Source organism: Schistocerca piceifrons, chromosome 3 (assembly GCF_021461385.2).
Source record: "Schistocerca piceifrons isolate TAMUIC-IGC-003096 chromosome 3, iqSchPice1.1, whole genome shotgun sequence".
In the NCBI taxonomy this organism is placed as follows: domain Eukaryota; kingdom Metazoa; phylum Arthropoda; class Insecta; order Orthoptera; family Acrididae; genus Schistocerca; species Schistocerca piceifrons.
The window spans coordinates 138,506,986-138,528,325 of record NC_060140.1 but is presented as its reverse complement, the minus strand read 5'-3'; positions in this window follow the sequence as shown (position 1 = coordinate 138,528,325).

Below are 21,340 nucleotides of genomic sequence, written 5' to 3'. Positions count from 1 at the left end.
CAAGATCCTGGACATGGGCTTTCCACAACAGCTTACTATCTATCCGATTGCCTAGGAACTTGAACTGTTCCGTCTCACTTATAATATGCCTATTCTGTCTGATCAAAATATCAGTTCTTGTTGAACTGTGAGTTAGAAACTGTAAAAACTGTGTATTACTGTGATTTAGCATCAAATTATTTTCCAGAAGCCACGAACTTATATCTTGAACTACATTATTTGATACTGTTTCAATATTACACTCAAGATCCTTCACTATCAAGCTGGTGTCATCAGCAAACAGAAATATTTTTGAATCACCTGTAATACTAGAAGGTATATCAAGAAACAGCAGTGGCCCCAGCATCGACCCTTGGGGAACGCCCCACTTAACAGTGCCCCATTGGGACTGAACACCACTATCACTCTCAATATTGCAGAGAATTACCCTCTGCTTTCTGTTCTTAAAGTAAGAGGCTAACCAATTGTCAGCTACTCCCCTTACTCCATAATGGTCCAACTTCTGCAGTAATATTTTGTGGTCAACAGTCAAAAGCCTTTGTTAAATCAAAGAAAACACCTAGCATTCGCAACCTTTTATTTAATCCATCCAAAACCTCACAGAGAAAAGAGAATATAGCATTTTCAGTTGTTAAGCCATTTCTAAAACCAAACTGAACATTTGACAGCAAATTATGTGAATTTAAATGCTCCAGTTACCTTGTATATACAACCTTCTCGATAACTTTAGCAAACATAGATGGCATAGAAATAGGTCTAAAATTGTCAACATTATCAATGTCTCCCTTTTTATAAAGTGGCTTCACTACCGAGTACTTTAATCTGTCAGGAAACCGACCACTCCTAAAGGAAAAGTTACAGATATGGCTGAGAACTGGGCTAACATACATAGAACAATACTTCAGTATTCTGCTAGATACCCTGTCATATCCATGAGTTCTTGGTCTTTAGTGATTTAATTATTAACTCAATCTCCCTCTTGTCAGTATCATGGAGGAGCATTCCAGGTAAGTCTCGGAACACACTTTTCTAAGAGCACTATATGATTCCCTTTTGGGACTAGGTTTCTATTTAGTTCACCTGCTATATTCAGAAAGTGATTATTAAATACTGTACATATATGCGACTTATCAGTAACACGGACATTCCCACTACTCACTGATTCTATATCCTCGACCTCTCTCTGCAGACCAGCAACTTCCTTTACGACTGACCATATGGTTTTAATTTTATCCTGAGACTTAGCTATTCTATCTGCATACCACATACTTTTTGCCTTCCTAGTAACATTTTTAAGCACCTTACAAAACTGTTTGTAATGGGCTGCTGCATTTAGATTTTGACTGTTTCTAACGTTTTGATATAATTGCCACTTTGTTCTACAAGTCAGCCACCCAGGCTGCCTGTTTGTGCTAGTACCCTGTTTTAAACATTCTAACGGAAAGCAACTTTCAAAGAGCATGAGAAAAGTCTTGAGAAAAGCATTATATTTATCGTCTACTGTATCAGCGCTGTAAACATCTTGCCACTTTTGTTCCTTTATAAGGTTTACAAAGGTCTCTACAGCAACTGGGTCAGCTTTCCTGAACAGCTGATGACTATATTTAAGACGTGTTGCAGCACAAAAATCTTTTAAAGTTAAAATTTGTTCATCATGATCCGAAAGGCCATTCACCTTTTTGCTAACAGAATGCCCTTCTAGTAATGAGGAATGAACAAAAATGTTGTCTATGGTTGTTCTACTGTTCCCTTGCACTCTTGTTGGAAAGAATACGGTTTGCATAAGATTAAATGAATTAAAGAGGTCTACCAGCATCCTCTTCCTTGCACAATCACTTATACAATTAATATTGAAGTCACCACGTATAACTAACTTTTTGTATTTCCTATAAAGTGAACCAAGAACCTCCTCTAACTTTAACAAAAATGTTGTGAAATTGGAGTCTGGGGATCTATAAATAACAAGTTAGAAGTTTAGCTCCGTTAAATTTAACCACACCTGCACAACATTCAAACACCTTTTCAGTGCAGTACTTTGAAACATCAATTGACTCAAATGGGATGCCGTTTTTCACATAGATGGCTACTCCCCCACACCGCAAAGAGCTCTTCAAAAAGCTGCCAGCCAACCTGTATCCTGGTAAAGGAAGCCTCTGAATTATCTCCTTATTTAAGAAGTGTTCAGATATACCAATAATTTCAGAGTCAACATCTATAAGCAGTTCACTAACTTTATCTCTAATACCTTGTATATTTTGATGAAATATACTAATACCCTCATTACTCGGATACCTAAGCTTTGTCAAAAGTGATTCCCTTGTTAGAGAGACTTCCCTTAAGCAGGGATACCTATCAGCTGACTTCAATCTAAAAAAGGTGCAGCTCTAACACCCACTACTGCAGGAATTTTCCCATGAGTGATCCCACCAACCTCACCTGTGCTGTCACCTACAAGCTTTGCCAACCTCCCCTTCCCATACCTGTTGAGGTGCAGGCAATGTCTAGTGAAACCTGTCCTGCTGATGGACTCCACCGACACCACTGAAATGTGACCCATGCTTTCTGTCATCAGTGCACCCGCAAGTCTCATGTTATTATGCCTGACGGCTGTATTAAGATGAGGCAGATCGTGAGGCTGAAACAGTTCCACGAAATGCACATTCGTGTTGCCAGTCTGAGTGGCTATCTTTTCCAGGTCACCGTCTATGTTATACTCCCCATCCCTACCAATACTATTACCAGCCACACCCACAATCACTACCTGATCCTCTTTAGTAAAATCCCTACATAACACCCCTATGTTAACAGTCACCTGAGCCAACCTTGCATTAGGCTTCACAATGCTGGTGACCTGGTACTCACTTCCCAGCACATCCTGCAACTGCTGGCCTACACCTCTGCCATGAGAACTACCTAACAGCAGAACCTTCTTCTTCCTCATCGACTTTGCAACTGTTCTAGGCACAGTAACTACTGAAGTCTGCTGCATACTTCCTACATCTACAGCTACTAGAGATTCCTCTCCACTAGACTCTGACAGTTGGTCATATCTATTGTAAACACCAATAGTAAAACTATCTGAAAATCATCTTCTCCTAGAAGATCTCTTGCCAACAGCCGCCGGCCGAAGTGGCCGTGCGGTTAAAGGCGCTGCAGTCTGGAACCGCAGGACCGCTACGGTCGCAGGTTCGAATCCTGCCTCGGGCATGGATGTTTGTGATGTCCTTAGGTTAGTTAGGTTTAAGTAGTTCTAAGTTCTAGGGGACTAATGACCTCAGCAGTTGAGTCCCATAGTGCTCAGAGCCAACAGCCAGCTCCCATTCCCCAACCCCCTTCTCCCTCCTCATCCTATCTAGCTGCTCCTGTGCATTTTTCAACTGCACCTGAAGGGCACAGATCTTATGCTCCTGCTCCTCTATCTACTTACTCTTGCTACATAACCTGCAGTTCCAGGAGAGGATCTCGCCAGAATGTCCACTGGCTTCCCCACTGCATTCCCCCCAGTGAAAATACTTCGAACAAGTCTCACACCGCAATCCACTACTCACGAACCTACGGCAAAGCCCACACTTCTCACTCGTGGTAAAATTTTACTTTTTCTAAGTTCCGCTACTACAATAAGATGATGTTAAAAACCTGACTACAATAATCACAAACTTACTCTACAAGGGAAGTAACGACTTTTATTAACAGTATTAATAAACAACAAATGTGAATATAACAAAAGACTAATACAGAAAGAGAATCAAACGTCTAATGACACAGTAACGAAGCTGAAAACAGTTCCCAAAAGGCTCTTCTGAAATTATTTCACCAGAAAACACCAAGAACACTGGTTGAAGACTACTAAAGTTCCTAAATAAACCACTATACACAAACAATTAATTAGTACTTAGCTTTCGATGCGCCGCTACAGCTGCAACTGGTCAGCGCGGAATGTAAACACAGGCAAGAGGTTAAGTTGCTCGATACGAAACACTCACAAATATCAGGTCACAACACAAGAAAGGCAGAGGAGAATGAAGAAACCACTAATACGTCACTTATATAGTAAATGTTATCACAAAAACCGTTAAAATATGTATCTGAAACCTAAAAATATATGAAAACTGAGAGAGCGATCTCACACGCAGTCACTCGCTTATGTCACACCAAAGATATTGAGACATGGGTGCTTTAACAGGTGGCCTTGCATTTGATGGGGTACGAGATGCCTGGGCCAGGATTGGAGTAGGTGGTAGGGGATGATGTATAGAACAGCTCTTACGTCTAGGTATATTGCAGGGATATGAGGCATTGAGTTAGGGATCAGGGACTGAGTGGGGTTGGACAAGGTAGGGTAGTTGTCAGAATTCTGCAGTGAGAGGAATGATAAGTAGTTGAAATACTGTCAGAAATGGGATTCAATTGTTCCAGTCCCAGGTGGTACTTCGACAACAGTTGTTCCAGCTAAGCACAAGCAAATAAGAAATATTTCAGAAACAATTTTGTGGCACAGTCTATGTATACTGTATCTGAATACTGCACTTCAGTGGATCGACAAATGCACTTTCATTTTATGTAGAAGAGTGGAACTTCATTGATCTGGACTAGGTAGGACTATAAGTCATAAGGATTATAAAAATCCAGGTAATTGAAAATTCAGGGAAAATTTCAGATGAGACAAGTTAAAGACCATAAATACAAACACATTTTATTTTCCCCTTTATCAGAAGTAAGGTTTATTTCCCATATGTTACTGCAAGGCATTCTTGCAATTCTGCTAAAGTGTGTGGAATCTGTATCAAACAATTAAAGATGATTCTGAACAAGCTGTTGTACAAAGGAAGATGGCACAAACCACAGGTTCCTTTCTCTCATGGACATGTTGAAAAATCTGAACCAGCAGATTCTTTTAAATACGAAATTATCCTATACAAGCCTACTTAGGAATCTTCAGGAACCATATTAAGTGAATAACCTACAGATGTCCTCCATTGCCCTACGTATTGCTCCCATTGGGATCATGAAGACAAAAGTAGACTAATTATAGCATATACACAGGCATTTAATCTCTCTCTCTCTCTCTCTCTCTCTCTCTCTCTCTCTCTCTCTCTCTCGCGGCTGAGGGTCGAATCCTGCCTTGGGTATGGCTGTGTGTGATGTCCTTAGGTTTAGTAGGAAGTACCAGAAATTAGTTACGTGTGGTGACTTCAATATTAATTTTGTATATGATGGTGCAAGAAAAAGGATGTTAGTAGATCTCCTAAATTCATATGATCTGAGGCAGACTTTGGTTTTTCCAACTAGGGTGCAGGGGAACAGTAGCATAGCCATAGACAATATTTTTATTCATTCTTCATTACTAGATGGGCATTCCGTTAGTAAAAGTGTGAATGGCCTTTCAGACCACAATGCAGAAATTTTAACACTAAAAGGCTTTTGTACTCAAACCAATGTCATATTTAATAACAAACTATGTAGGAAAGTTAATCCAAGAGCAATAGTTTTTAAACCTTGTCAAGGAACAAGTGGCAGGATGTTTATAGTGCCGATAACATAGATGATAAATATAATGCTTTCCTTAATTTCTCATGGTCTTTGAGACTTACTTTCCATTAGAACATTCTAAATGGGGTACTAGCAGTAATAGGCAGCCCGAGTGCCTGACTAGTGGGACAAGGATATCTTATAGAACAAAGCAGGAATTATACCAAAATGTTAGTCACAATCAAGCTACAGTAGCTCATTACAAACAGTATTGTAAGGTGCTTAAAAATGTTATTAGGAAGTCAGAGTATGTGGTATGCAAATTGAATAGCTAATTCACAGGATAAAATTAGTCACATGGTAAGTTATGAAGTCAGGTCAGCAGCACAAGGTCGACGATAGAAAGTCAATTCACAGTAAAAATATTTTTGTTAATGATAAATCAGATATATGTTCAGTATTTAGCAATCATTTTCTGAGCATTGCTGGTGGATTAAATAAAATTTTAGTTTCTACTGGAAATCATAACTTCCTTAGCAAATGCCTTTCTGAGATTGATGTCTGAAATACTCCTCTGTGATACAGACCAGAGGGTGATTGACTCAATAATTAAATCACTGAAGACTAAGGACTCTCATGGTTATGGAGTGTCTATCAGAATATTAAAGTACTGTGCCGCACATGTTAGCCCTGTATTTGGCCATATTTATAATTTTTCCTTTAGGAATGGTTAGTTTCCTGAGCTATTAAAGTACTCAGTAGTAAAGCCGCGTTATAAAAACGGAGAAAGGGATAATGTAGATAATTTTAGACCTATTTCTATGCCATCAGTGTTTACAAAAGTTATTGAAAAGGCTGTGTATGTAAGAATAATTGATAATTTTTTATCACACCCGATTTGCTAAGAAATGTACAGTTTGGCTTTAGAAGCCGTTTAACAACTGAAAATGCTATATTCTCTTTCCTCTGTGAGGTACTGGATGGGCTAAACAAAAGGTTGAATGCTTGACATATTTTTTGATTTAACTGAAGCATTTAATTGTGTTGATCACAAAATATTGCTGCAGAAGTTGGACCATTACAGAATATGGGGAGTAGCTCACAATTGGTTCACCTCTTACTTTAGCAACAGGCTGCAAAAGTTCATTATTCACAATGTTGATAATGGCTGTGGTGTAGTCTGAATGGGGTACTGTCAAGTGGGGGTGCCCCAGGGATCAGTGTTGGGGCCACTCCTGTTACTTATTTATACAACTGATATTCCCTCTAGTACTGCAGGTAACTCTAAAATATTTCTGTTTGCTGATGATACTAGCTTGGTAGTAAAGGATGTCGTGTGCAACATTGGCTCGGTTTCAAATAGTGCAGTACATGACCTAAGTTCATGGCTTGTAGAACATAAACTAATGTTAAATCACAGTAAGACTCAGTTTTTACAGTTTCTAACACACAATTCAACAAAACTTGAAGTTTTAATTTCACAGAATGGGCATACCTGTACAATTAGTGAAACTGAAGTTCAGATTTCTGGATGTTCAGATAGATAGTAAGCTGCCATGGAAAGCCCACATTAAGGATCTTGTTCAAAGAATTAATACTGCCCTTTTTACTATTCGCACGGTATCAGAAGTGAGTGATCGTTCAACTTGAAAATTAGTCTACTTTGCTTATTTTCATTCGCTTATGTTGTATGGTATTATATTTTGGGGTAACTCTTCCCATTCTAAAAGGATAATTTTGGCTCAGAAATGGGTGGCTCGGGCAATAAGTGAAAAATTACTGTCATTTCTTGTAAACAGTATTAGCTTATTCCCATGGGTCACTCCTTCTTTTCTGTCGAGCAGTTCCTTGAAAATTAAGCCGATTCTTGTCATATCGCTGAGTGTGTTTACTTAAACTTATGTAGTGACTTTTTTCAGATTAATAAACATTTATTTTTATCTGTCATTACTTTTATGTTGTAATTTCATGTACTGACACGTTCCATGACCTTGGTGATTTGCTCCTGAATTTGGTTCTGCTGAACTTGACGTATAAATAAATAAAAAATTCAAATAAAATGTTCTACAGAATTCTCTAACTTTGAAGCAAATGTCTAGCTGGATAGCATCTGATTTTTAGACCAGAATCTTCAATGTTGTGAACTGATCTGGAGTCATCTTGTCAAAGAAAATCAAATTTTATAATTCTTTTGCAAAATTTTCATCAGCTAGTGTGCCTCTGGAAGGCTTTCATATTTCACATTTATTTTTCCACTTTGTAACCCATTCCAGCTGGCTGTGACATTAGGCTTACCATTAGAATAATTCTTCAATATAGAAACAGTCAAAGTTGCAAGATTCACTTCTAACTTAATTTGACTAGTTCTGGGCTACCTGAACCCATTTTCAAACAACTGAGATGGACAAAACAGTGTTTACAAAATTAAGGCTTTCGTGGCCACTTGTTGACAAACTACCTATTGGCTTCTGTCTCAGGTTCTTCGGCCGATGTTCATCTAATGATTTTACTAACGTTTCGCTAGCAGGAGTGGCTGGCATTCTCAAAGCTTCACCCTCCATTGCCGGTGGTGAAATGGAGTCAAGCTCGTGGCCGCAGACTATATGTACCTAGTGCACCAACATGAGAAGGCTTCTCCGCGGTCATTTCCGGTGCGGTTCTCATCTTGCTACCTGCAGCGGTCGTTCGCTGCAGTACGGGAAGCCAGGATCCATTTACCTGAAGGCTTTCCTCTTTCTTGTTGTAACTGTTCGTGTGTTTTTGTATTTCTACAGCTTCTCTGAACAAGTGCATGTGATAGTGCTTCTCTACAGCCAGAATTTCCGTGTCGGCGAATTTTATTACTTGGTCAGTCTCACTCAGTGCATGCTCTACCATGGCCGATTTCTCCACTTGCCCCAACCTGCAATGTTGCTTATGTTCTTTGATCCTGGTGTTGATCGATTGTCCAGTCATTCTGACATAAACTTTTCTGCATGTGCATGGTATACAATATATTCCCGACATTGCAAGTGGGTCCCTTTTCTCCTTTGCCGATCTAAGACACTCTTTGATCTTCCTTGTCGGTTTGAAAATCATCTTGCCACCATGTTTGCGCAATATACGGCCAATTCTGTCCGTCACTCTGGGCATGTATGGCAGAAAGGCGGTATCCTACATTTCTTTTTCTGATTCCTTACTTCACCAAGCGTTTGGCTCTCTTACATTTCTAATATAATTTGTAGAGTACCCATTGCTCCTCAGAACACTTCCAGGTGTTGCATTTTGCGTCTGAGGTGCTGCAGCTCACGTATTCGTCCTGCTCGCATTACGAGTGTATTGATCATGCCTCTTTTCTGGCTCTGGGTGGTGGTTTGATAGTTTGTGCAGGTATCAGTCCGTGTGTGTCTGTTTTCGATAGATGCTGTGTCACATGTTTTCGCCATCCCTTGTGACCAGCACATCTACAAATGGCAGCTTTTTGTCCTTTTCTACTTCCATGGTAAATTTTATGTTGGCATGGAGGCTGTTCGAGCGTCTTAGGAAGTCACCGAGCTGTTCTTCACCATGGCTCCACACAACAAAAGTATCGTCGGTGTATCTGTACCACACCTTAGGTTTGCTAGTTGCCAAGTCCAGTGTCCGTGGTTCGAATTGTTCCATGAAGAAGTTGGCTACCACTGGACTAAGAGGACTACCCATGGCGACGTCTTCCAGCTGTTAGTAGAAATCGCCATTCCACGTGAAATAGCTCTTGGTGAGACATGCATGGAAGAGCTTTGTGATGTCTTGCGGGAAAATGGAGCTGATGTGCTCCAGAGTGACACTAAGTGGCACTTTCGTAAACAAAAAAACATCATCAAAGCTGACCAAGATGTTGTTTGGTGCAAGTTTCAGTTTCTTCAGTTTCTCAGTGAAATGTCCTGAGTCCTTTATGTATGTTTTGGTTTTCCCCATATGTGCCTGGAGCAGAGGGACCAAGTGTTTTGCCAGTTTAAATATAGGTGAGCCAGGAGTGCTAACAATCAGTCTTAGCGGAGCATTGTTCTTATGGATCTTGGGTAATCCATACAGCTGAGGTGGTAGGGCTTCTGTGTTGCACAGGTTTCTCTGTATGTCCACCGGCAGAGATGATGCCTTGATTAATCAATTCATATTCCATGTGATATGCTGCATTGGATCTGTGCTTAGTTTTCGGTACGTCGTTGGATCTAATAGGCAGTTTGTCAAAACAGTGTTTCCTTAAAAACCATGTCGAGATTATACATATACGAGGGCCGTTCAGAAAGTAACCTCCGGTTGATTTTAAAAAATACACCAGGTTAAATAAAAATATTTTAATATATACATCTTACAACTACATCTTTGCACTATTTTTCTACATAGTCTCCATAGCGATTGAGGCACTTATCGTATCTCTTCACAAGCTTTGAAATTCCTTCTGCATAAAAATCACCCGCCTGTGCCTGGAGCCAGCCTGTGACCGCATCTTTGAGCTCTTCGTCGTCATCAAACCGCTGTGACCCGAGCCATTTCTTCAAATGCATGAAGAGGTGATAATCACTTGGCGCCAGGTCTGGGCTGTAAGGTGGATGGTTGATAACGTCCCACTTGAAGGACTTGTTCTGCGAGCAGAGTGAGGACGGGCGTTATCGTGCAAAAAAACGATACCAGAAGTCAGCATACCACGGTGTTTGTTCTGTATAGCCCGTCGTAACTTTTTTATTGTTTCACAGTACACGTCTTGATTAATGGTCGTACCACGTTCCATGAATTCAACCAACAACACCCCTTTGGCATCCCAAAACACCGTTGCCATCAGTTTTCTGGCAGAAAAATCTTGCGAGGCTTTTCTTGGTTTGGTAGGCGAATTTGAATGTGCCCACATCTTTGATTGTTCTTTTGTCTCAGGGTTCACGTACTTAATCCAGGTTTCGTCACCGGTCACGATTCTGTTTAACAATGGTTCTCCTTCGTCCTCATAACGTGACAGAAAGTCTAATGCAGAGGCCATTCTTTGAGTTTTGTGGTGGTCGGTAAGAATTTTGGGCACCCATCGTGCACAGAACTTACGGTAACCCAATCTTGCTGTCACTATCTCGTACAAGAGAGTCTTAGAAATCTGTGGAAAACCAGTAGACAACTCCGACATTGAGAAACGTCGATTTTCACGAACTTTTGCATCAACTGTCTGAACGAGTTCGTCAGTCACCAATGATGGTCTACCACTCCTCTCTTCATCATGAACATTTTCTCATCCACTTTTAAATAAACGTACCTATTCACGGACAACTCCTTCACTCATAACTCTTGGTCCGTACATGGCACAAAGCTCACGATGAATAGCTGCTGCAGAATATCCTTTGGCTGTAAAAAACCTTATGACAGCACGCACTTCACATTTGGCGGGGTTTTCTATTGCAGCACACATTTCAAACTGCCACAAAAACTAAACTAGCCCAGGTACGATGTTCACTCGACCACGGCTTGATGCCGACTGACCTGTTGAGTGCGTGAACGCACAGATGGCGTCGCTACTCCCCCCACAAGCCGCACTGTGACCAATCGGAGGTTACTTTCTGAACCGCCCTCGTACATTATATTGTTGTCGTGTTTCATGGTGGTTTGTTGGAATATTATATGGACAACATTTTGATTTATACTGTTGAGTTTAAAGTGTACTGTTAACTAAATTAGTCACTTGCATAACATGCTAAGTGACGATATCTTGGTAAAGCGTTGTTAACGCTATATGATAATGAGTTCTTGAGTCTGTAAAGAATCATTCAGTCTCTCTCCAAATGTATGTCAAAGTAGATTCTGGAGCACTCTAGATAATAATTGTAGAAGCATAATATTAGTCTCACCTATTAATCAGTTGAGATGAGCTCTTTTATTTCTTCTGATACAATATATCTATAGAGCTGTGGTAGCTTCAAGATCATCTTAATGAGAACAATAGTCAGAGTAATAAACATTCCAGATAACAATAGAAATTTTATATAAATCAGAGATTTATTGTTCATCTCTCTCTGCTAGTTTATAGTGTCTTTGATTCCTACATACAGTGTACAGTGTCAGTCAGTAGATTCACTAATAAAAATGTTCGTATTAAATTGTGTGACATTACAACATGCAACAATGTCAAGTTTAACCATGAACAGTGAAATGACATAACAGACTTTACTTTTTTTCTGTCCCTGTTTATGGTTAAACTTGACATCATCCTATCTTGACATCATTTATATACTGTTTTGTCTGTCTGGATGATGTGAAAATGGGTTCAGGTAATTCAAAACTAATCTTCAACTAAATAAAAAATGAACCTTGTAACTTTGGCTGTTTCTATACTGAAATGATGAACAGAAGTTGCTATACTGCAATTAATGCACAATGCTAGAAATCCATAGATTGCACCTTGTTTGAACTCATTACATTTTCTTGAAATATTGGGTCTGACATTGGAACACCACTCTAGATCTTCGCTGTAAATCACATGAAAAGTGTTACATCCAGCAATTCATCCTCTGCTTTTTGGTTGTCTAGTGATTACTGTCCTGCCATTTTTAAGAAAATCAATTTCTTTCCAATTCTTCTATCCTGACACCACTGAGGTTCCAAAACCAGGCTAATTAGTAATATGTTTGACAATTCTTCTTCATACATCTATGTAGTGCATATAATTATGTCTTTCTCTGATGTCTCTTCACACTCCTAACAAACTGGATTAATACAGTACTGTACACTCTGTTAATGCTGTGGCAGTCGGTGTATAGTACTTGTTTGATTTTAAATTTGATGATAACCACCAAAGTATCATTTACAGAACAGACATTGTACTGTAAAAGAAAAACAGAATGGTTCAGAAATAACTGTGTGTTCCAACTCTCATCAGTTATAATAACCATCCTCTTGTATCATCGATCAGAAGGTAACTGATGGAAATCCGTGGCTGTGAATTCTTGATGAAGACACTGTTTTGTACATAAAATCATAAACAAGGTAACTCTGAATTTGATAAGTAAATTACTGAATTTATGATATATTTTTTACTTCAGACCTAAAAGCTGTGATTTGTTAAGCTATTACCCAAAAAGGATGTCGCCACAGCATGCTCTTGTGACCATCTTGTTTTCATAATATAAGGTCCATGAACAGCCAACCAACTACATTACAATGTACTAAAAGAATACCAGTCAGGTTTCTGCAAACATTGCAGCACATTATCTGCTTTAATGAAAGTAAAAGATTACCAGAAGATTGCCACATATACCCAAGAGATGACTAACATATGCTTGACAAAGTGTCTGTTGGCCTCTGTCTGGGGTTCTTTGGCCCCCAACATTAGTTTGATGATTTTTCTCATGTTTCACTAGACAAGTGGCTGGTATTTTCAAAGCTTCACCCTCCATTGATGGTGGTGGATGGGAGATGAGCTTGTGACCACAGATTATATGTACCTAGTGTGCCAACATCCAAGGGCTTTTCTGTGATCATTTCTGGTGTGGTTCTCCTCTTGCTACCTGCAATGGTCATTCACTGCAGCATTGGAATCCAGGATCCATTCACCTTTAGGATTTCTGTTCATATTGAAGCTATTCTCATGTTGTGTATTTCTCTGAACAAGAGGGTGTGATAGCTCTTCTCTACAGCCAGGACTTCCATGTCAGCAAATTTTGCTATGTGGTGAGTATCACACAGAGCATGCTCTGCCAAGACCAATTTCTCCACCTGCCCCAACCTGCAATGCCACATACGTCCTGTGTTACTGGTGTTGGTTGATTGTCCAGTCATTCCAACATAAACTTTTCCGGACATGCATGGTATGTAGTGTTTTCGTGACATTGCAAGTGTCCCTTTTCTTTGCAGATATGAGACACTCCTTGATCATCTTTGTTGGTTTATAAATAGTCTTTACAATGTTCGCACTTATGCTTCTGTAACTTGAGCAAAGCCCTTGATACTGTTGATGTAGATATTTTACTTGCTAAATCTAGCAGTCTAAATTCCTCTAAAACTTTAGGATAATGGTTTTGCTCCTGTCTGACATCTTGTCTACAATGTGCTTTGACCAGCACCTTAATCGTATTGGGGCATTCCTCAGGGTTCAGTATTATGTTCTATATTCTCTTCATTGTATGTCAGTGAGGTCTTCAGTTCTATTCTACTGTAAATACCACATATTTGGCGGTGATCTAGTTTATAGCTAAATCCACAGCCAATAAACATGAAGATAATTATTGAGAATTTCAATGCTGGCCTGTATGTACTATCAGAATGGGCTAGGAATGAAGGATTATAGCTCAATCTGTCCAAAACATAAATGATTCTGGTTGGTCATTCCAGGCTCATTAGCCCAAAATACTGGGAACTGCTACTATCATTAATCCCAAATGGAACAAATATCAACTTCTCTATCTCGGCACAGAGTTGATGAGTAATAGTAGATGAAAAGCTAAATTGGGCTGAGCATGTAACTGCAGTTTGCAAGAAGGCCTCAGAATCTCTCCGTACTCTACAACAATATATAAAGCTCTTCCCTCATGACTTGAAAAAGAAAGTTGTTCAAATACTTAAAATAATTGATAATAGATAATAGTGATGCTACTCTGCAAGGTCTTTCTCAAGAAAGCTCACAGCATCTGGAACTTGTGGTGAATGCCTGTTTTTATACATCTCTGATGTTAAACTCTTTGATCATACTTCACCATCTTAAGAATAGCTATCCTGGCTATGTGCAGACAAGTGCAGCGATCTGCATACTTTGTTTTCCCTACCAACTTACTGATTGATATTTCTCCTTGACCTTAAGTCTTTTTCTGAACAACATGGGAGAAACACTCAATGCCATCAGAGCAAATTCCTTTCCCGCATGTCATCACTTGGCCACTTCTTCCAACTCCAGTTCAGTAGCAGAAACATGACTCTGGAATAAACTTCATTACAGCAGAGAATTGAATAACAGCTCCAGCTTAAAAAGACAGTTAATGGCATATCCACTGAAGCAATGATAATGTCTAACTTTGTTCCTGTATGCATTTGTTACTAATGAGGAGAACACAGTCAGTGCCATAACCTGATTTTCCATAAACTTTGCTTAGTTGAAGAGGTGTTAAAATAAGCAAACATGTCTCAGCTTATTCATAGACACTCGACAGTTTCTGAAAAAACAATGAGAAAAGTTTTTGAGATATTTTATGCACCTTTTACTGTGCAGTATCCTCAGATGAAATGGTGGCATAATGGTTAGTGCTGCAGCTTTATAATTTTGTGCCCTGCATTCAAAATGCGATTATTAATTTTATTTTTGTTTTTCATTTATAGATCAATGTCTGCAGAGGACTAAAACATTAATGTTGTCCTTAATTTGTCTATTAGTTGTATGTCAGATGAATGAATTTATAAAGGGGAAGGGGTGGAGTTTGAAATTGTTTTCAGTGAAATTCCTGTAGTATACATTGGTTGCAAGTGCCAGTTTCCAGAAAAGTGATCTGTTGTGCATGGTTTGCTGAAAAATTGTCAAGGTGTGACTCATATGAAGGAAGTCACTGTTGCAAACCTGCCTTCGTGCAATGCTTGTAGTGTTCACAATGACTTTGTTCCAAATGTTTCTATGATTGGTATCACCAAGTGAATGCACCAGATAGAATTGATATAGACAGAAATATTGGAATAAGTGAATTTAAAAAGATTGCAATTCCCTTAATATATCACATACTCATATATAAGTGTGTGACATTTATTGTGAAATCTATTTTTAATTTTGCAATTAATATAATGCCCTTGTATCCCCTAATTTAATAAACAATCCTGTAGGTACATTCTACAGACATCAACAGATAAATGAAAACAATAAAAATAAAATAAATTTAACACTGCACATGGGTGCAGAATTAAAAAACTGCAATGCTAACCACCATGCCACCATTTCTTCCAAGGATATGGCAATGTAAAAGGCACATTGAAAACTTTGACTTGTTTTTTGAGAAAGAATAGAGTATCTATGAATAAGCCAAGACATGTGTTCACTCATTTTGACTCCTTTTCCACTCAGTAAAGTTTCTGGGGAATCGGGTGATGACAAATGGCATGTTCTCATCATAATTTTCCTTCCTTTCAACCAGATCTTAATTTTCATGGGCTCCACTTATGAATACAACTATTAGCATTGAAATTTGTTACATGCAGTAAGCACTTGCTTCTGTTTCAGCTCAGGTGAAAGGGTTGTACCTTGGGAGGAGTTTTACATTTTTATTTCTTATATACTATATTTTCTATAAAAGAACTGAAAATGTAGCAATTGTAAAAATGTTGAATGAACAGCAGTTTAGGCTAGCTCCAATAATTACATCACTACTCACCAATAAAGACTTCTGTGAGACTTGTCCCAAGGTACAACCTATGCTTTCACCTTGGGACAATGGTGGTTCTACCTTGGGACACAATAATATTTTTAAATTTCTCAGTTAGGAATGGAAAAATCATACTGAAATTAGGTAGTGCATGTTTCTTTATTAGGTCCAATACAAAAGTTATTTTTATTCACAAATGCACATCATGTTGTATTAATTCCACCAAGATGGAAAAATAGCTGACGCAGTTAGAATACTTCTTGTCGGCTACATACAGGACAGCCTATATGACAATTATATTTCATATCATCCCCACATATGATCTGACCAATTCCAGTTGTAATTTCTGTACAGTATACTAACAACCAATTATGACTAGTGCTAATCTACTCATACTGATAATTAAGGGAATAACTTTGTGTGTTTGTGTGTTGCTAGAAAACAGCTATCAGCAGCCTGTTATGGATTTTTGCATCAGAATATAAAACTCCCTTTTGAATCCTAGATAGGTCAGTCTTTACGGAAATCTTTACTTCTAATATTGTGGCTGCAAATAGCACAGCTCAGCTCATCCTTATTAACCAAAAATACCTTTGAGTAAATATACATGGCATGTATGTGTAAGAATCACTAGGTCCCTGAGGCACCTTCTGCAAGAAGATTGGTTATCAATTTTACATACTGTCCTTTCTGCATGTTTATGTAGAATAAATGCTTTTTTGACCCTAGCTGGATTGACTAAAAATATTATAGCACAATATAGTGCTTAGTTTATGTATGCAAAGTTAGTTAGCAATCCTGTGCTGCAGGGCAGCGCAGCAAGTGAGATTTCTAAGTGCAAAGTAGGCAGAAAGATGCTTTTTAAGTAATTCATTCTCATGCTCATATCATCTCAGTTCATTATGTATTCAGATGCTCAGGGACTTAAGACATGGAGCCTCATTCTGTGTATGTCCAATTATCTCTACTTCTAGTACCTGTGAAATCAAATAATGGAAAATCCATTGGGAGGAGTTATGGGAAAGTATGATACATGTGACCAATATTGTGGTGAGTGATGATAGTAAATCAAGTGTAAAGGCCAAAAAAGCAGTTTAAAGCATGGGAATAGTTGTATGGATTTTGCTGTAGTAAACTGTTCCATAGTGATTGTGCAGGCCTAAGTAACAGTGAAGCTCATGCTGTGACATGTTAAAAAAAAACAAAGTTTCATCGTGAAGCCTGCCAAAAGAGTTTAGGCACTGAACTTTTCAGGCAACATAAGCATTCGTACAAAGGTGCAATACAGAGTGCCAACCAGAATGCACACTCATCACCATCACTCAACCAATAGTCAGTACAAGAGAACAAGAAGGAAAAAAGGGTTTGGTTTCATCTGAGCAGAGTCAGGAGTGGAGTGATGCCAGAAGATACCATTAGTTCCCTGCAAAAGATATTTCCTCAATATAACAGCTTTACAGCTGAGAAGTTTGAAACTAAGGGTCTTAATAACAGTTACAAATGTAGTGTTGACTTTGAGCTAAGATATGAAGTAATGGAAAGCACTAAATAGCCCAAAAATATGTTAGTGTTTTTTGTTCCAAAGAATGACCAATATCCCTGTTAAATAGGCTCCCCTTTGACAAAGAGGTATCAAGAGCAACTAAGTGAAAACGGATCACACATTACCCACACTCCTATAGTTACGAGCAGTGGCAATGTACGAAGTCTTGCGACTAGACTCAATATGTTGTCATTCTTTACAGAAGACACTGTGTCTATGTGAACATTGGTTATCATCACAAGAAGCTGAGTACTGCAACTCTATTGAATACCTAAACTTGTTAAGTCCATGGTATAGAGAAACTGCTTCCTTTTGTGGTGTATCTATATATGCCAACAGAAAATTCAGTATTAAAGAAATAGATTCAAAAAGCTACTCCGAGAAACAAGATTTGGAGTTAGCTGCTTAAGAGTTATTAGATCCCAATGTAATTGTTGTCGCAGTATATTGTTCTCCAAATGGCAATCTTGAACATTTTCTCAACTAAATGGAATCTTGACTGTGCGACTTATGCATTAGTAATGGAACTATATACAAAGAGAGATAAAAGTCAATTAACTATTATGTGGCATTCTAAATATTCATTCACAAAAAGTGTTATAAATAAATAAGGAAACATTAAATGCTTTTCAGACAGCAGTATTTGCAGTAAAGTGGCAGCCTGGATGGCAGGGAATGGCCATAACTGGTGCATTTAAAGAGTTTTTCCAGATCATCAAAGGAAATTTTGACTACACCTATCCACAGAAGACCAAAATATGATATATGAGCACGACACAACAGTCACAGTGTGAAAGAAAGAACGTGGAACACTGATGAAATGAAAAAATTAAAATGCATAGTACTGCTACTACATGATCACTACAAAACAGCAACAGATCAAAGTGCAAAGGAAGTCTTTGAAAGCAGGCAGTTACAAGAAAAAAGACATAACAGGAAGGATGTAGAAGAAGCCAAAAAGAAAAGTAATGATCAGTTCATCAAATGAGCTCACAACCCTTGCAAGGCAGCCTTTGACCCGATCAATGAACACAGAAGAAAACCATCTCTCCCTCAAGCAAGTGTAGTCCAGATGGCTTTAATGTTATTTCATTGACGTTGTGGAAAACATTAAAAGTACAATCCCAGACATCAGTATAGACCCTGCAGCTGCTGTAATAAATAACGAAAGATGCACAATGATGAACTGGATGAAATTGCAAACAAATGGGCATAATATTGTAAAATATTTTAAACCTTCTGATAGTCAAAATATATATGGGATGGCTACCAGTGTTCTCAGGAAAATTATCTATGAAGCTGCTGAACTATTAACTATGGTAATTAATAAGTGTTTCACTGCTGGGGTTTTTCAGACTTTCTGAAATCTGGATGGACAGCGTCAGTTTATAAAAACAGTGACACAGTCACAGTAGCAAACTTCAGGCCTATCTCAATGTTCACTAAAGTCACTGAGACTGCAGTGAAGGACCAAATGTCACACTACTTTGAAATTAATGAACTCTTGGCAGATGCACAACGCGATTTCTGGAAAAAAAAAAAAGGTCAAATGTCTTTGAGCACTATGGGACTTAACTTCTGAGGTCATCAGTCCCCTAGAACTTAGAACTACTTAAACCTAACTAACCTAAGGACATCACACACATCCATGCCCGAGGCAGGATTCGAACCTGCGACCGTAGCGGTCGCGCGGTTCCAGACTAGCGCCTAGAACCGCTCGGCCACTCTGGCCAGCTAAAACAACACCAACACCAGCAGCAGCACTATATCTGGTTACTAGGATAAAGCAGAGTTTTGAGAAAAAAGAAGAATCGGTAGCACTGACTTTTGCATCCTTAGTCAGTTACTTGATTGCATTCCTCACAAAGTACTCATAAATAATCTCAGTAACTATGGATTTGGAATCATTGTTCTGGCAACCCAACAAATCTTATTTGGAAAACAGAAGGAAGATTTATCAGTCCAAGGAGCACTATCATGAGAATGGAAGTTGGAGTAGGGTATGCCACAGGGATCAGTAGTGGGCTCCCTCCTGCTCCTAGTATTTGTAATTGACTCTCATGGACAGTACATGCAATTAGCAGATGACATAATTCTGTACTGGAAAAGTATTTATGCCAGCAAGGCTCAATAAGTAGTATATTCTTTGTATGCTACTATAAAGGAATGGTTTTTATAAACAAAATGAAAATAAATGAAGAAAAAATGCAAATATTGATATGTGAACTCGGTGACTCTGAAGCTTCTGGGCATTATGGTGGATAGTAAACAACTTGGCAAGAATACACTGCATATGTGTGTGACAAACAGTCAGGAGTCATACAGCTTTTGAGGAAACTGAAGCATGTGAACTGAACAGTCTCTCCTAATGGTACCGTATTTACTCGAATCTAAGCCGCACTCGAATCTAAGCCGCACTTGAATCTAAGCCGCACCTAAAAAATGAGACTCGAAATAAAGGAAAAAAATTTCCCGAATCTAAGCCGCACGTGAAATTTGAGACTTGAAATTCAAGGGGGAGAAAAGTTTTAGGCCGCACCTCCAAATCGAAACAAAGTTGGTCCACTGTAATATGAGACACAATTTAGGTCGATTGAATGACGATGCAGCTACAGTAGTTTGGTTCGAGTCGTAAGCTTAGCAGTTAAGCTTTACCAGGTAGCCATTGCTATGCGTCAGGCGCTCCGCCCGTATTTATACGGGTACCCTTCCTTTCTCACGTGCTTCGTCTGGTTTGAATCAATTGCTTATTTTGCTTTGATCTGATAAGTGCCGTTTTCTTTGTCATAGGTGTTTACGTCACTCTAAGCTGAAAATGCATTACCGTACTGTGTCATGCATTGTTTGTCGCATTCTGATAGTGCATGTTTACGGCCTGTCGCCGCTCGCGGCATGGCTTGCTTTTGTGCGCGCTACCTCCGCTTACAATTAAAAAAAAGAGAGAGGAATCATCTCATTAGTGAAACAATGGCAAGAGACTGCTATTTGTTGTTACTTACACTGCTGCTTTCTTTGATAATGATTAACAAGAACCAAATAATAGACTGCGTATGTTCTGAACGAGAGTTGTTCTCCGTTTGAAAATCTTTGCGGCCTCGTCTTTAGTACATCAAATTCTGCACAGAAATTAGAGTCATCTTAGATTTAAAAATCTAGTCAGTTGCCGTGCTTCATTTCTGACTGTATCACTATTAGGCATAAGAATAATACAAATATAAACATGACACGATATGTATATTCTTCCGCGTTTGCTGTTGTCTCACTCTAGTTTCGTGGTTTATCAGGTAGACAGGATTTAAATGAGATAGCAGCAAACACGAAAGAATACATGGCAAAATGTTTATATCCGTATTCTTTCTTATGGTGAAGAGAATATTGCAAGTGATTCACAATTCATCAGGTTCCTATTAGCAACCATCTCTTCTCACAGGTAGGAAAAAATTCAGAACGTAGAGTTGGCCATATTGACAAACATCCCAAACAATCTTGCTTGTCGGATTTTCGTAGTACATTAAAATTCTGCTACATTCGAAGATGAACAATACGGAATTTGTATTTACTTCATTGGATAATGTATCAAAATGCAGTGGTCGAAACTCAGGGCGGAGAAGAAAAAGCTCGTCTTCCATCTTTTTTTTAAATTTATTTACTGACGCAGAGGTTTTGAGCCAGTATTTATCTTTGTGCCTACAAAGCATGCCTGTGTAGCGCTACATATATTCGACGGCAGAAGTTAGTTGCGGCGGCACCTACCAACATTTATTTTTTAGAACTTCCGCTTGCTTTGTACTCGATTCTAAGCCGCAGGCGGTTTTTTGGATTACAAAAACTGGAAAAAAAGTGCGGCTTAGATTCGAGTAAATACGGTATATCACTCACTGTTCCACAGCCGTATCAGCTATGACCTGTCACTACAGGGTTTTCTCTACAGGCTGCAAGAAATATCTTCTACTAAAAATAAATAAATAATTAAATAAATAAATAAGGGAGGGGAGGG